Here is a 13144-nt window from a genome sequence, read left to right on the forward strand (position 1 = left end):
ACTAGCACAATGGTTTCTTGTGGCCCAATAACTAGGACCCCCTAATAGTTCAGTAGCACAAGGGTTTCTTGCGGCCCGATATCTAGGACCCACCATAGTTCACTAGCACAATGGTTTCTTGCAGCCCGATAACTAGGACCCCCCCATAGTTCAGTAGCACAATGGTTTCTTGCAGCCCGATAACTAGGACCCCCCATAGTTCAGTAGCACAATGGTTTCTTGCAGCCCGATAACTAGGACCCCCCATAGTTCAGTAGCACAAGGGTTTCTTGTGGCCCAATAACTAGGACCCCCCCATAGTTCACTAGCACAAGGGTTTCTTGTTTCCCCATAACTAGGACCCCCCATAGTTCAGTAGCACAAGGGTTTCTTGTGGCCCGATAACTAGGACCCCCCCCCCCCATAGTTCACTAGCACAATGGTTTCTTGTGGCCCGATAACTAGGACCCCCCCCATAGTTCACTAGCACAATGGTTTCTTGTGGCCCAAAAACTAGGACACCCCCATAGATCACTAGCACAAGGGTTTCTTGTGGCCCGATAACTAGGACCCCCCATAGTTCACTAGCACAAGGGTTTCTTATGGCCCGGAGTGAATGAAACAGCAGCGTGCAAACTCAGCAACCTTTCGATTCACAATCTAGTGGTGTATTCTGAAATCTTCACCAGTCGTATAGACCGAGAAGAGACCCTGAGGAGAAGTGCCCAACGACATCCGACCGAAGCCCCTCAGATGAGATACTTACCACCTCAGATGAGATACTTACCACCTGTCCAGTAGATACATTTTTATATTTGGTAACTCCAATATTATGTATATGCATCTATATAAGTGATTGATACATTGTATGCAGTAAGTTGCCTTTACTGGGGCCTGCTGGCAGCTGTAACACTATCACTAAACTATGTGTATACAGTGGATTTGGTGCAGTGCAACAGATATTGGCGATCAGATGTAAGGAGATATATATATATATATATATATATATATATATATATATATATATATATATATGATTAAATTTATTGTTAAATGCACCTTTATTATTTTTATCCTGGAAATCTCCAATAACTTTTTTTGGTCCCGAACAAGCTGCACTCTAGATCAGTGGTCTCCAAACTGTGGACCTCCTGGTGTTGCAAAACTACAACTCCCAGCATGCCCGGACGGACAGCCGTTGGCTGTCCGGGCATGCTGGGAGTTGTAGTTTTGCAACAGCTGTAGACCTGCTGGTTGGGAAGCACTGCTTTAAAATCTGCAGTTTGACTTAGTTCTAGGCCTGGCCAGAAGCCCAATAAGGTCCTGGGGTGAAGCTATGGGGCTCCTGTACAAAGCTTTTGGCTGTCCGGACAGTGTTCTATCAGGAACATAAGGACAATGAGGATCCGTAGTGACTATCGCACAACCCAGGAAATTATTACATTTAGGGTTTCTCCTCCTGTGGTACTTGTTTTGCCAAAGATGCCTCATACAAAACCAGGTAGAGACAATACACAGCTCAAATAAATAAAGGGAACACTTAAACAACACAATGTAACTCCAAGTCACTGACACTTGTGTGAAATCCCACTGTCCACTCAGGAAGAACACTGATTGACAATCAATTTCACATGGAACAGACAACACGTGGAAATTATAGGCAATTAGAAAGACACCCCCCCAAGAAAGGAGTGGTTCTGCAGCTGGGGACCACAGACCACTTCTCATGTTCCCTGGCTGATGTTTTGGTCACTTTTGAATGCTGGCAGTGCTTTCACTCTAGTGGTAGCATGAGACGGAGTCTACAATCCACACAAGTGGCTCAGGTAGTGCAGCTCATCCAGGATGGCACATCAATGCGAGCTGTGACAAGAAGGTTTGCTGTGTCTGTCAGCGTAGTGTCCAGAGCATGGAGGCGCTACCAGGAGACAGGCCAGTACATCAGGAGACGTGGAGGAGGCCGTAGGAGGGCAACAACCCAGCAGCAGGACCGCTCCCTCCACCTTTGTGTAAGGAGGAGCAGGAGGAGCACTGCCAGAGCCCTGCAAAATGACCTCCAGCAGGCCACAAATGTGCATGTGTCCACTCAAATGGTCAGAAACAGACTCCATGAGGGTGGCATGAGGGCCCAACATCCACAGGTGGGGGTTGTGCTTACAGCCCAACACCGTGCATGACGTTAGGCATTTGCCAGAGAACACCAAGATTGGCAAATTCACCACTGGCGCCCTGTGCTCTTCACAGATGAAAGCAGGTTCACACTGAGCACTTGAGACGTGACAGAGTCTGGAGACGCCGTGGAGAAAGTTCTGCTGCCTGCAATATCGTCTGGCATGATCGGTTTGGTAGTGGGGCAGTAATGGTGTGGGGTGGCATTTCTTTGGGGGGCCGCACAGCCCTCCATGTGCTTGCCAGAGGTAACCTGACTGCCATTAGGTACCGAGATGAGATCCTCAGACCCCTTGTGAGACAATATGCTGGTGCGGTTGGCCATGGGTTCCTCCTAATACAAGACAATGCTAGACCTCATGTGGCTGGAGTGTGTCAGCAGTTCCTACAAGAGGAAGGCATTGATGCTATGGACTGGCCGCCTGTTCCCCTGAATCCGATTGAGCACATCTGGGACGTCTCGCTCCATCCACCACAGACTGTCTAGGAGTTGGCGGATGCTTTAGTCCAGGTCTGGGAGGACATCCCTCAGGAGACCATCCTCCACCTCATCAGGAGCATGCCCAGGCGTTGTAGGGAGGTCATACGGGCACGTGGAGGCCACACACACTACTGAGCCTCATTGGGACTGGTTTTAAGGACATTACGGCCTGTAGTGGGGTTTTTTGCACTGTAATTTTGAGTGTGACTCCATATCCAGACCTCCAGGGGTTGATACATTTGAGATATATATATATATATATATATATATATATATACACACACACACACACACACACACACATACACATACACTAATTTTGTTATTACACTCCAATTCTTACTCTGTTACGTCATGTGAGGCGGCGGCTTCACTTCGAATGGGACCCCAACACTTATTCCACTCACCTCTGCTGGGCGCATAGCTTTGGACTGGGTGACATGCAGGATCCAATATCAATTTAAAAAACCTCCTGTGAACAGGGATGGGTGCACAACTAAAGAGGGCGATACTCCCCCTAACTTGTACAGCAAAATTGGTTAATACTAAATACTTTTATTATATGAAAAACTAATACTAAGTTACTATTCCGAAATAGTAAAATATTTGCAGCATTTTTATTTAAAAGAAAAATAACGGCAGATCTGTTTTGTTTGTCTATTAGTAAATATGGCCTTATCGTCGCCTATTCTTCTGTTCTTTTAAAGCAGAAAATCGCCATCAGTTTCGAACTGCTGTAGCGCCTTCGCTTTTCAATATAAGAGGATTAGTAAATTAAAAAATAAATTATTTAATTAATAAAATGGCGGAATACATAATAGCATCATCTACAGCCTAAATGTCCAAGGAGGATTTTATTTAGATTTTTTTTTTGTTTTTGGCAACATTTTTCGTTTGCCATCTTCGGCATGCGGCTGGTAACGTCTCCTGTGACAAACGATTTTAATTCTCCCCACCCAGCTCCCGCACTAATGACAGACAGCGGCGCGGCAGTCACATCTCAGGACCGGGGTTATTGATGCTTCAGTCGTTTGTAAAGATCTGCGCCTTTGGCTGCAGATTGCCAGATTCTCCCCGCGCTTCCAGCAGCAGATGATCACGAAAGAATTACCAGCGAGCCCGGAGCATAGTGTTACGTGCCGATTCTTTTTTAACAAATAATAATAAGTTTGACTTTTCATTTACACATTCTGCCAATTGCTAACAAGTTTCTATCTTGCTCAAACACCAGATTGATTGTAAGAAATTGAAAATATTGATTTAACCCTCTGCACTGATCCGCCCGGCGGAGCCCTGCTAGTCGAGTCTTAGCACATTACAATTGGTTGGCTGTAATTCCTCAGGGCCTCAATAATAACTCCCTCACTTTGTCTTCTTATCTACTGAAATTATGCTGCCAGTTGTCAGTCAATTCCGAATCATTGGAAACTGCTCTTCATCAAGATACCGGGCTAATAAGACGAAGACCCAGCACGTCGGGAGTTAATAGACGAGGATGATGGTCGTTATAATGAATGGCGTTAATTGTTTCCCCGGTGTCAGGACAATAATTGACTGGACACATTAGTTTCCTCATTGACCAGAAGTGAAGGGGCGAATGTCATTGACAAAAGGCGCAGTAAACAATGTATAAGTATATATATCAGGCGGCGTAATTGTAGCACCTGGAAAGCGATCGCTAATATCATTTATTTCATTTATCTGGATGAAGATGCGTCCAGGCAATGAGCCGTAATGACATTGTAATTGCGGAGGGAATTACTAGGTTTAATCACAGTTAGGGTAATGGCTTATCACAGCTACAAGGATAATATACGACCGCCCCCTCCCCCGGTCACATATCGAGCGCTAAAGACAGGTGACAGAGGTCACATTATATAGATATGTTCATAATAAAAGGAAGAGTGAAAGCCAATATTAGGAAATTACTAAATGAATGAGGATGAGGAGGTGACAGGGCTTAAGCTTTATGCTCTCATCCCATTCATAGTCCAATATGGAGGACAACACCATGAACTTACAGAACAACACTGAGCTTTATAAGGAGGGGCTAATAGTGTGTATAATATACATGTATAAATAATATGTATAATGTATACACACAGAACACAGCTTTATAAGGAGGGGCTAATAGTGTGTATCATATACATGTATCTATAAATAATATGTATAACGTATACACACAGAACACAGCTTTATAAGGAGGGGCTAATAATGTGTATAATATACATGTATCTATAAATAATATGTATAATGTACACACACAGAACACAGCTTTATAAGGAGGGGCTAATGGTGTGTATAATATACATGTATAAATAATATGTATAATGTATACACACAGAACACAGCTTTATAAGGAGGGGTTAATAGTGTGTATCATATACATGTATCTATAAATAATATGTATAACGTATACACACAGAACACAGCTTTATAAGGAGGGGCTAATAGTGTGTATCATATACATGTATCTATAAATAATATGTATAACGTATACACACAGAACACAGCTTTATAAGGAGGGGCTAATAATGTGTATAATATACATGTATCTATAAATAATATGTATAATGTACACACACAGAACACAGCTTTATAAGGAGGGGTTAATAGTGTGTATAATATACATGTATAAATAATATGTATAATGTACATACAGAACAACACAGCTTTATAAGGAGGGGCTAATGTGTATAATATACATGTATAAATAATATGTATAATGTATATACACACAGAGGCCAGAGAAGATCCTGACATACGACATTGATCAGTATTATGTTTGTTTCGTGTCACTTTTTGGTGGTGGTGCTGAATTTTGTTTTCCCATCTTACTCTGCAGCTTCACACATTTTAGCATTCTGGGCCAACTGGGAGGGAAACCAAACCCGAACAACTTCACGTACATTGTTTATGTTATAACGGATACTGTGCAGTGCATGATGTGAAGACGGAACTCAGAATGCAAATAACCACAACAAGTCTTCTACAGATAATCAACAAGCTGCGGATTTAGGAGATTTCTGCTCTGAAGGTAAAGAAAAGCAAGTGCAGCGGAATAGTATAATACAAGATATAATTAAGTATCAGTAAAGGAACAGTAATGTGTGTACAGTGTGACACCACCAGCAGAATAGTGAGTGCAGCTCTGGAGTATAATACAGGATATAACTCAGGATCAGTACAGGATAAGTAACATAATGTATGTACACAGTGACCTCACCAGCAGAATAGTGAGTACAGCTCTGGAGTAAAATACAGGATATAACTCAGGATCAGTACAGGATAAGTAAGGTAATGTATGTACACAGTGATCTCACCAGCAGAATAGAGAGTACAGCTCTGGAGTATAATACAGGATATAACTCAGGATCAGTACAGGATAAGTAAGGTAATGTATGTACACAGTGATCTCACCAGCAGAATAGTGAGTACAGCTCTGGAGTATAATACAGGATATAACTCAGGATCAGTACAGGATAAGTAAGGTAATGTATGTACACAGTGATCTCACCAGCAGAATAGAGAGTACAGCTCTGGAGTATAATACAGGATATAACTCAGGATCAGTACAGGATAAGTAAGGTAATGGTAATGTATGTACACAGTGATCTCACCAGCAGAATAGAGAGTACAGCTCTGGAGTATAATACAGGATATAACTCAGGATCAGTACAGGATAAGTAAGGTAATGTATGTACACAGTGATCTCACCAGCAGAATAGTGAGTGCAGCTCTGGAGTATAATACAGGATATAACTCCGGGTCAGTACAGGATAAGTAATATAATGTATGTACACAGTGACCCCACCAGCAGAATAGTGAGTACAGCTCTGGGGTATAATACAGGATATAACTCAGGATCAGTACAGGATAAGTAATGTAATGTATGTACACAGTGACCTCACCAGCAGAATAGTGAGTACAGCTCTGGAGTATAATACAGGATATAACTCAGGATCAGTACAGGATAAGTAATGTAATGTATGTACACAGTGATCTCACCAGCAGAATAGTGAGTGCAGCTCTGGAGTATAATACAGGATATAACTCAGGATCAGTACAGGATAAGTAATGTAATGTATGTACACAGTGACCCCACCAGCAGAATAGTGAGTACAGCTCTGGTGTATTATACAGGATATAACTCAGGATCAGTACAGGATAAGTAATGTAATGTATGTACATGGTGACTGGTAATGACAGTATATTGGGGAATTGGTTCTTTTTAGTCCTTTGCTTTTCTAGTCTGCAGAGCTGTGTCAGGCTTTGAACCTCTCTCTTTATGGTGAATGATCTGTTACATTTCTTGGTCTGACATTTTGGAGTCACCTTGCTGTTATATAAGCCAGAAACATACACCGCAGCAACAAAATTACTTGTTTAAAGATTAAAACTTTCACCCACTTGTTTGTATTTACTGATAATGCATCCACTTCAGATGCTTTTTGTCATTGTAGCTTAAATATTTTTTATTTAAGACAAATAAATGTTGGTTGTTACATACTTTTTTATATTCAATAGCCCAGCACTGCACTTTGTGCTTTCATATAAAGGTGATTTAAGTCGCGTAGCAGAACACACTGCATTAACAGTCTGAGCCCCGGGTTCATGCTGTGAAAGCGTATTGAAATGTCTCAGAACAAATATGTTGCATTAAGAGATTTTAGCAATAACTAAAATGGCTGTATATTAGCGGGTACTTAAAGGCTCAAACGGTAATGCCTTGTTTTGCACCCCCAAGGTCATACCAATGTGGTATTAAGCAAATAGTTTTCGGGACACCTACAGTAGGGAATACTTTATTTTACTGTTTTCAGATAATAATCCTTACTTGACGTACTATAGACATGATATTAACTGGTTCTAAAGCTTGAAATGATTGCATTGACGTGAGAACGGACCGAGTGCGTCCTGCTGTGGATAGAACAACCCAATAAAGTGATAAGAGCCACAGATCCAAAAAGTTCAACATTAATGGGACCAGAAGTCAGACAAGTGATTAAAAACAAAGGGCGCGTGACCAAACTAAAGTGCCATGTTTCTGGCCAGGACAGATATTGTTGGTGATTGGTTTTTCAATGTGTAGAGCTGCGCTCACTATTCTGCTGGCGAGGTCACTGTGTACATACATTACTTATCCTGTACTGATCCTGAGTTATATCCTGTATTATACTCCAGAGCTGTACTCACTATTCTGCTGGTGAGGTCACTGTGTACATGCATTACATTACTTATCCTGTACTGATCCTGAGTTATATCCTGTATTATACCCCAGAGCTGTACTCACGATTCTGCTGGTGAGGTCACTGTGTACATACATTACTTATCCTGTACTGATCCTGAGTTATATCCTGTATTATACTCCAGAGCTGTACTCACTATTCTGCTGGTGAGGTCACTGTGTACATGCATTACATTACTTATCCTGTACTGATCCTGAGTTATATCCTGTATTATACCCCAGAGCTGTACTCACGATTCTGCTGGTGAGATCACTGTGTACATACATTACATTACTTATCCTGTACTGATCTTGTCACAAACTCTCCTCCATCCGCTCATCTGTTAGATCCAGAAGCCGCTCACGGTTTTCTACATGATCTTGCAGGTTCTATCTCTGATGAAGAGACCAGGAAGATCCTGTGAAATGTGGGAGAGTAATGCCAGCGATTTGCTCTGTTGTACAGATATTCATAAAACAATACGTTCCGGAGGACTCCGCTGACAGAAGTATGTAATTCAGCCGAGGAATGCTTCTTCCTTTGTCACACACTTCATGTCAGTGCGGTTCATTTCGATGCGTTTAGTATTCTTTTCCTGAAGAAAAACCTCCCGTCAATTGAAAATATTTTCTTTTGAGAATTTGTAACCTCTCTGCTGTTATATTTGTTATAATAACAACCATTGTGCTTTTATTTATTTTTGTTTGTTTTTCCATTACAGACACTGATGGTACTATTGTGCGTCGGGGACCCCCGGAAATATTTAGAATTACTCTCACCACTCGGCACAGAATAAACTATACAAGTCACAAACCCTAAAGCATCTATGTCACTAGGATACAAATAAAAGGTTGCAGCAGAACTCTTGGTAAAAATAATAATAATAAAGTCTCTTACTGCGCTTTTTGATTAAAACGTGTTCCCCATCCACCACGCGTGGTGGATGGGGGACATGTTTTGATCAAAAAGTGCACTAAGCACCTCCATTTTTTGCCCAATAGTGCTGCTGCAACCTTCTTTATGTATACTTTGTATTTGCCAGTTGTGCTGGCAATGAAAAAAAATTTCATTGTAAAAAAAAAATTAAAAAAAATTAAATAAAGGATTCTTTTTAATTATTACATTTTTTTATTAATTTTATTATTTTTTATTATTATTATTATTATTATATTATTTTTTTGTATATTATTGTTATTTTTATTATTTTTAATATTTTTCATTATTAATAGTATTATTATTTTTGCTATGTCACTAGGATAGTGCCTCCCTAAGATACAACTGTTGCAAAAGTACAACATGACACAGTCACAACAGCCGGAGAGCCACAGGATGGTATAACGCTGTTGCAGAGGTTGCAACCTTTTGGAGTCAGGGCATGATGGGAGTTGTAGTTCTACAACAGTTGTAGAGCCACCTGTTGGGAAGCAGTTCTATAAAGGATACAAGTCAGGACATTCTGCAAGTTGTAGTTTTGGAGAGGATGCCACCTTCAGCTGTCAGTGCATGATGGGGGTTGTAGTTTACAGCTGTAGAGCCACCGGTTTGGGGGGCACTTCTATAAAGGGTGATTGTCCGGAGGATGCTTGTAAGGACATGCTAGGAGTTGTAGTTTTGCAACAGCTGGAAAGCACAGCTGTATAGGATGCATGCTGCAGCTGTCAGGCCATGCTAGGAGTTGTAGTTGTGAAACAGCTGGAGGGCCATCAGTTGGGAAGCACAGCTGTAGCGGACGCAGACTGCATCAGTCAGTCAGTGTATGGTGGGAGTTGTTGTGTAATAGCTGGGGAGAAACAGGATAGGGAAGACTTCTTTAGAGGATGCAGCCTTGTGAAGACAAGATATTTTGCAATGTGCAGTTGTCAGGGCATGCTGGGAGATGTAGTCGTGCAAATGCTGAAGAGCAAAATGTTTGGGAACAATGCACCAAGACAGGGGCACTGCTCAGAAATGTGGAGTCCTTGAGTCACACCTGCTCCCAGAATGCACTGAGGCGTCAGGACACTAAGGAATTGTTCACACAAACAGAAATTTGCACTGAATTGACGATTCTGTTGTGTTTTTTTATGCAGTATTTTTTTAAACTCCTGTTGATTTCAAATTAGAGCTTCTATGGGGAATCATGAAGAACAAGTGACATGGAATTTTTTACTATGTTAAAAAATAAAAAATAAAACACACACAAGGCGGAGAGATTGCTTTTCGTGTATAACCATTCTGATGAGGAAATCTGAATGGATAACATATTGGAACCAGCTCAGATTTTACTTGTGTGAACAGGCCTTAAAGGAGTTCTCCTTTAGGGAATAGGGGATATCATGTCTGACTGCGTGGGGTCCAGTCGCTGGGACGGCGCTGCGGCGTTAAAGGAGTTCTCCAACTGAAATCTTTTATCCCCCGCTGTGCCCGGGCTGTAAAACTATACATAAGAAACTTTCACTTACCTGCCTACGATCCCCCATTGTTTCGATATCGCCGCCCGTGCTCCGGTCCTTGTCAGCTTCCTCTTCCTGCGGGTCGGTGACTTCACTCTGCGCTCAGCCTATCAGCGGCCGCGACGGGACATTGCTGCGGCCGCTGATAGGCTGAGCGCAGAGTGAAGTCACCGACCCGCAGGAAGTGAAAGAGACCAGGACCGGAGCACGGGACGGCGATATCGGAGCAACGGGGGATCGTAGGCAGGTAAGTGAAAGTTTCTTATGTATAGTTTTACAGCCCGGGCACAGCGGGGGTTAAAAGTTTTCGCTTAGAGAACTCCTTTAAGGTCAAGGAAGCCTGGGGCTTCTGTGATCGTGACATCATGTCAAGCCCCCTCAATTAATGTCTATCGGAGGGGCGTGGCAGAGTACTGCTTTAAAGGGGTACTCCTGTGGAAAACATTTTTTTAATCAACTGGCTCCAGAAAGTTATAACAGATTTGTAAATTACTTCTATTAAAAAATCTTAATCCTTCCAGTACTTAGCTGCTGTATGCTCCACAAGTTCTTTGCTTTTTGAATTTCTTTCCAGTCTGACCACAGTGCTCTCTGCTGACACCTCTGTCCTTGTCAGGAACTGTCCAGAGCAGCATATGTTTGCTATGGGGTTTTGCTCCTACACTGGACAGTTCTTGACATGGACAGAGGTGTCAGCAGAGAGCACTGTGGTCAGACTAAAGAAATTCAAAAAGAAAAGAACTTCCTGTGGAGAATACAGCAGCTGAGAATAACTGGAAGGGTTAAGATTTTATAATAGAATTCATTTACAAATCTGTTTTACTTTCTAGCACCAGTTGACTAAAAAAAATAAAAATAAAAAATTTGGTTACCACCAGAGTACCCCTTTAACGACACAGGACGTTTATTTACCCCGCGTCATATCGGGTCGGTCCCGGCAACCATCAATGGCCGGGACCCGCAGCTAATAAAGGATATTTGATTTAACCCCTTCCCTAATAAAAGTTGGAATCACCCCCCTTTTCCCATAAAAAATTTTTTTTTACAAAAAAACAGTGTAAACAAACATGTGGTATTGCCACGTGCGTAAATGTCCGAACTATAAAAATATATCTTTAATTAAACCGCATGGTCATTAAAAAAAAAGGGATCAATAAGTCCAAACATGTCACAAAAAATTTGCTGTCAAACCGCCCTGTACGCGGAAAAATAAAAAGTTATAGGGGTCAGAATATGACATTTTTAAACGTATACATTTTCCTGCATGTAGTTATGATTTTTTCCAGAAGTGCGACAAAATCAAACCTATATAAGTAGGGGATCATTTTAACCATATGGACCTACAGAATAAAGATCAGGTGTCCTTTTTACCGAAAAATGTACTGTGTAGAAACGGAAGCCCCCAAAATTTACAAAATTACGTTTTTTTCTTCAATTTTGTCGCACGATGATTTTTCTTTCCATTTCGCCATGGATTTTTGGGTAAAATAACTGATGTCACTGCAAAGTAGAATTGGTGGCGCAAAAAATAAGCATCATATGGATTTTTAGGTGGAAAATTGAAAGGGTTATGATTTTTAAAAGGTCAGGAGGAAAAAAACGAAAATGCAAAAGCTAAAAAATGCTGAGTCCTTAAGGGGTTAAATAAGGGACACTGGGAAGCAAAGGAGAAAGTAATGGCGATCATAGGGATATTACATATACACGCACTGATTTTTTCTTTGGTAACATATTCAGACGTGAATAATACGTCGCAGAAAACACTCCCACTATTACCCTTTAACGCCACTAAGCAGCTAAGGACATTTTAAACAACAGGTTCTGCAGGTTGGGATGAATGCACAGATTTGCCACAACCCTCTACTTTTCAACCTAATTGGGTGTCACAGCTCATTAACCCTGCAGTTGCCTGTAGAGGGCTCCCCCATGACCCTGACAGGTCTTGACACATGGCAGAGAGCAATGCTAAACATTCCACATGTGACCTGAATTTAAGGCTGCGTTCACACGGCCGTCTGTCCCCGTTTTTTTTTCCCCCTGTTTAGGTTCCGTTCTTGCAGGCTGTAAACGGATTATAAACAGTTGTAAAATAATCCTATTGATGTCAATGGGATTTTTTTTACAATCCGTTTGCACCCGTCTGCGCTTTAATTTTATTTTATTTTTTTACGGGAGAAATGACTGTACATGCAGTATTTTTTCTCCTGTCAAAAAAAGAGATACAGTAGATTTAACATTGAAGTCTATGGAAAACGGATGAGCCTTTAATGTCATCTGTTTGCATTCGTCTTTTCAATCTGTTTTCAATTCTAAACAAGCTCAAAATAAAAAAATAAAAATAAAATTATATATATACATACACACACACACATACATACATATATATATATATAAAATTTTTTGTTTTTTTTATTAACCGAACAATAATGGATCCAAACGGACAACATCCATTTGCATCAGTTATTGTCCGCTTTTCTTTAACGTCAGTTTTTATTTTTGACAAGAGAAGAATGGGACGGGTCTAGACGGCCGTGTGAACGCAGCCTAAGTCTTGGATCACTTGGCCCCCAATGTAGCCGCCACTGTTCTCTAACCTATGGCTCATCCTCTACCGGAGTGTTCTCCAGCCTTTGGCTCTTCAGCTGTTGCCAAACTAGTACTACACCTCTTAGAACAGTTTTTACCAACCAGCCAAAGGCTAGCCGGGCATGCTGGGAGTTGTAGTTTGGCCACAACTGGAGGAGCCCTGGTTGGGTCTTCTCAAGTCCTGACAACATTCCCCAGTCCAGTAATAAAGAGAAAGGTTGTTTTGCAACACATTTGGGGGGGAACCACTGCTGTAAAAGGATGCAAAC

General features: G+C 41.5%; 1 protein-coding gene and 1 long non-coding RNA gene across 8 annotated transcripts in view; one reads left to right on the plus strand and one right to left on the minus strand.

Moving 5' to 3' along the window:
* Positions 1 to 8715, plus strand: part of LOC130277350 (uncharacterized) — a 44643-nt gene extending 35928 nt beyond the window's left edge. Inside the window, exons 2-3 of the long non-coding RNA XR_008845437.1 lie at positions 5475 to 5666; positions 8579 to 8715. This is a non-coding gene — a long non-coding RNA (uncharacterized LOC130277350). The remainder of the gene's footprint in view (positions 1 to 5474; positions 5667 to 8578) is intronic.
* TEAD1 (TEA domain transcription factor 1) overlaps positions 1 to 13144 on the minus strand; it is a 189022-nt gene that overhangs the window by 73332 nt on the left and 102546 nt on the right. The window lies entirely within an intron of this gene.

Source organism: Hyla sarda, chromosome 6 (assembly GCF_029499605.1).
Source record: "Hyla sarda isolate aHylSar1 chromosome 6, aHylSar1.hap1, whole genome shotgun sequence".
Lineage (NCBI taxonomy): Eukaryota > Metazoa > Chordata > Amphibia > Anura > Hylidae > Hyla > Hyla sarda.